The following is a 5,014-nucleotide window of genomic DNA, read 5'->3' as shown; positions in this document are numbered from 1 at the left end:
AATACACAAATACATGCACATTAAGCAACATGCTGTGAATGACTTTGGACTTAACACAAAAATCAAGGCAGAAATAAAAATACTCCTGGAAAAAAATGAAAACCAAGACACAACATATTGAAATCTCTAGAATATCATGAAAGCACTGCTGACAAAGAAAAATGTAACATTACACACACATAGCCAACATCACATCTAAGAAGAGTGGAAAAGCAAGAACAATGATTTCTACATTTAGTGGGAAAATTGAAATTACTGAAATGAAGGCACAATTGAATAAAACAGAATCAAGAAAATTACAAAGACTTAACAGGGCACAAAGCTGGTTGCTTCAAAGGATAAATAAGGTTGAGAGGCCGCCTGGCCAGACAGACCAAAAATCAATCAATCAGTGAATCAATAAAAAAAAAAGAAAGAATGGAGATGTCACAAGTGACCCTGAAAAACCTCTAACGTTTGTCAGAGATAATTACCATCATCTTAAGCAAACACACTAGAAAATCTAGGAGAAATCGAGGAATTTCTGGCATCGCATAACCACCCGAGGTTGAAACAGGAAGATCTGACCCTCTACACAGACCAATAAAAACTCAACAAGGCAACTCAGTTCTAAAATACCTGCCCACCAACAAAAGTGCTTAGCCGGATGGTTTCTCAGTCATGTAAGGAAGAGCTGATACCAATCCCATCAAAAGTATTCCAGGCAATGAAGAAGGAAAGACTTCTTCCTAGCTCATTCTATGAAGCTACTGTCATCCTGATACCTGGGCAATGAATTCATGGCTGCGTTCTCGGAGCAAATGCAGCAAAAAACTGAAATTGACAAGTGGGACCTTATCAAGCTCAAAAATATTTCCACAGAAAATGTAACCATCAAGAGAATAAACAGACAAGTCACAGAATGGGACAAAATGTTTGCAAGGTATGTATTCAACAAAGCCCTAACCACCAGAATGTATGAGAAACTCAAAAAAAAGAAAAAACTGACTGGGGGGGGGGGGGAAAAACCATTAAAACGTGGGCAAATGACATGTACAGACACTTGTCAAAAGAAGACATAAAGCAGGCAACAAACATGGAGATTCCTCGCCTTCCTCCTCAGAGGAATCTAGGACAATAGAGAACGGTCAGCACCCTGGCACTTGGTGACTAGAAAACAGTAAGGATGCATTACTTGATATGGTATATGCAGGTGGTTGATTAAAAACACATGGACTTTTCCGATCCTAGGGCATCCTCCTGAGTAGATGACAGATGGGGAAGCAGAGGTGCAAATTATAAATAACGCAGACAGTTTTTTTTACCTTGTGGCTAAAGTCCACCTAATGTACCAACAAGCAGTCTGCAAAAGGTCTTCAACTATTCACCATGATTCAGCAACATAGTTTTCTCATGCCTTTTGCCTGGCTTATGGTGCATCTGAATTTACCTCTTCACATCTTTTAAGATCATGCTTGCTGCTATGCACTTGTCTGTTTTATGAGATTTACACTTGTTTTAAGCTATGTTTCATTTTCACTGGGCTAGTGGGTGTACAGTATACACTAGGCAGTCGGCAGTTAGACTGTTCATCACGCAGAGAGATTGGGAACCAGTGCTGATTGTCCTTAGTCCAGACATTTCAGCAAGTTGCCAAAGAGGATGGACAGCACTACCACAGTGACAGAGGGGCTCTTCCGCCTCCCAATTTCCACAGAAGGCTCACAAGTTGGGGTCAGAATTCAGTCCAGCTGGCAAAGAACACTGCAGCAGAAAGTCACTTTGAGTTCTGAGCACTGCCTATCAGGAGAAATGGAGCTGGAGGCAGTGGGGTGAAGGCCATCCTGTTGTTCCTTCTCTCCCCAAGGGAACTCTTTTGGGCAGCAGAAAAGACTCTAGGGCAGGTAGAGCCAGAAGAACAGCAGGACCCACAGTGGTCAGGTGCCCTCACAGACTAGAACCCCCCAGGGGAAGAAGAAGTTCAACACATCAGGGGAGCACCCTGTAGGATATAGATTTAAAACAAAAATAAAAAACAATTCTCACAAAATGTCACCCCAACAGTAGCAAATGTATCCTACTAAAAGACAACAAAACAAAACAAAGCAAAACAAATAATAATAAGAGAAGAATAATCCTCCCAGATGAGGAAGAAGCAGCAAAAAACAAAAACACCAACAGTTCCCAAAGCCTTAAAGAGACATCACCCATGGCTGGGCATGGTGGCTCAGCCTGTAATTCCAGCACGTTGGGAGGTCATGGTGAGAGGACTGCCTGAGCCCGTGGGTTTGAGACCAGCCTGGGCAACTTGGCAAGATCTTATCTCTACAATAAATCCGCCCCTCCAAAAAAAATTAGCCAGGCATGGTAGCATGCATCTGTAGTTCCAGCTACTTGGAAGGACAACGTGGAAGGATCGCCTAAGCCCAGCAGGTTGAGATTGAGGCTCCGGTGACCATTAGTGTGCCACTGCACTCCAGCCTGGGCAACAGCGTGAGACTTCAAGTAAAAAAAACAAACACAAAAAACAAAAAAGAGAGCCATCACCCACAGAAGGTTCTCCCAGATCCCAAGCAAAGGAAACAATTCACAATGTGACCTCGTGTTGATGACAGACACAGAAGTCACACCATGGATGGCAAAAAGAGTCAAGGAAAACCATGAGGACATGAACACACATATTCACCCAGGCACCAAAAGCAGTGCAGGAGATTAAAAGTTGTGCTGGCCAATATCAGAAAGGTCCAATCTGAGATCCTGGCAATGAGGAATTCCTTCCCGGAATTTCAAAGCACAATGACAGGTCTAAGCAGCAGAATTGACCACTCAGAGAAAAGAATCTCTGAGCTGGGGGATCAAAATGTTGTACTAACCTGCTCTGACAAAAACCAAGAGAAATAGCTCAAGAAGAATGAGAAAACCTATGAGAGGTTTTGGATTATATAGAGACCAAATCTATGGCTGTTAGATGGCATCCCTGAGACAGAAGGAGAAACTGAGAACACCCTGTAACAAGTTTTCCTAGAGGTCATCCAATAAAATTTCCCCTGTCTCACTGAGGCATCCAAATACAAGGGATCCAGAGAACATCTGCAAGGTATTACATGAGAAGACCATCCGAAGGACACATAGTAATCTGTCTCCACAAGGTGAGCATTAAAGGAAAACCCTAAATACAACTAGTGATAGGACAGACCACCCACTGGAGAAGACCCATCAGAATTGCAGCAGACTATTCAGCAGAAACCCTATAAGCCAGAAGGGACTGGGGCCCCATCTTTAATGTTCTTAAAGAAAAGCAATTTTGGCCAAGAATTTTCTGCCCTAAATTCATTTTCATCAATGAAGGAGGATTATAATCCTTCCCAGACATCCAAACCCTAAGGGAATATGCCACCTCCAGACCAGACCCTTAGAAGATGCTTAATAACATTCTAAGCGCTGAAACAAAAACAAACAAAAAAAGGTCTCACCCAACACAAAAGCATAGGAAGTCATACAGACCATACAGATCAATCACGAAACCTAAAAAGAGAACGCAAAGCAGCCTCTTTAGAGCATCGTGGCAGGAATAAATCCTCACCTATCAATAGTTAACTTGAATGTGGAAGCACTAAACATGTCACTCAAAAGGCAGAGTAGCAAATATGATCCAACATTCTGCTACCTCCAGGAAACCCATCTCACTGCAAGGGACACACACAGGCTCAGAGTATGGGGCTGCAGAAAGATCTTCCAGGCAAATGGAAAACAAAGAAGAGCAGCGGTATCTATTCTTATGTCAAAACAGACTTCAAGCCAACGAAAGTTTGAAAGGATACTGAAGGGCAAATATATTTGCACCCAACACAAAAAGCACCCAGATTTACAAAACAATTGCAACATAAACTAGGAAAGGACATAGATAACCCATACAATTATAGACAGAGTTTTAATACCCCACTAACACCCTATAGATCATCAAGGCAAAAAAATAACAAGAAAATCTGGAATCTTAATTCAACCCTCAACCAACTAATCCCACTAGACATCTACAGAACACCAACAAACAATCATAGAGTATTCATTTTACTCATCAACACATGGAACATTCTCCAAGATGATTACATTCTCAGGCATAAATCAAGCATTAACAATTCCAAAAGGCTGAAATAATACCAATCCTCTCAGACCACAGTGGACTAAACATAAATATCATCACCAATAGGAACCTCCCAAAATACACAAAAACGTTGACATTAAATAACATGTGGGTGAATGACTTTGGGGTTAACACAGAAATACGGCAGAAATAAAAATATTCCTGGAAACAAATGAAACAAAGATACAACATATCAAAACCATAAAACTGATGGTGAAAGAAGTTTACACCATTGCTCACACATATTAAGAAAATAGAGGAATCTCAAGTAAACAGTCTAACATCACACTAGGGAGCTAAAAAGGCAAGAACAGTTAAATTCTAAATTTACTAGAAAAATTTAAATTACTAAAATAAAGTCACAATTGAATTAAAAAAAAAAACCATTAGAAAGGATCAACAAGACCTAAGGATAGTTCCTTGAAAGGATAAATAAAGTTGATAGACCCCCCTCCAGCCAGAGAGACTAAAAACAAACAAACAAACAAACAAAAAACTACACACACACACAGACAGACACACACAAAATAAGAGTTGAAAACAATGATGTCACAACTGACCCCGAAGAAATTAAAAAGATTAACAGAGATTACTACAATTATCTTTATGCGAATACACTAGAAAATCTAGGAAAAAATGGAGGAATTCCTGGCATCACATATCCTCCCAAGGTTGAAACAGGAAGAGACTGAAACCCTAAACAGACCAAAAAGAAAACAAATCGACTCAGTTCTAAAAAACCTCCTTGCCAATAAAAGTCCTGGGCCAGATGGTTTCTCAGCTGAATTTAATAAGAACTGATATCAATCCCATTGAAAGTACTCCAGGCAATCGAGAAGAAAATAATTCTCCCTAGCTCATTCTATGAAGCTAGTATCATCCTAGACATCCTAG

The sequence above is a fragment of the Carlito syrichta genome, unplaced genomic scaffold, assembly GCF_000164805.1.
Source record: "Carlito syrichta isolate Samal-C Ts95f unplaced genomic scaffold, Tarsius_syrichta-2.0.1 Scaffold310840, whole genome shotgun sequence".
Classification (NCBI taxonomy): Eukaryota; Metazoa; Chordata; class Mammalia; order Primates; family Tarsiidae; genus Carlito; species Carlito syrichta.
The sequence above is the reverse complement of the archived record's forward strand: the minus strand, read 5'-3'. Positions refer to the sequence as shown.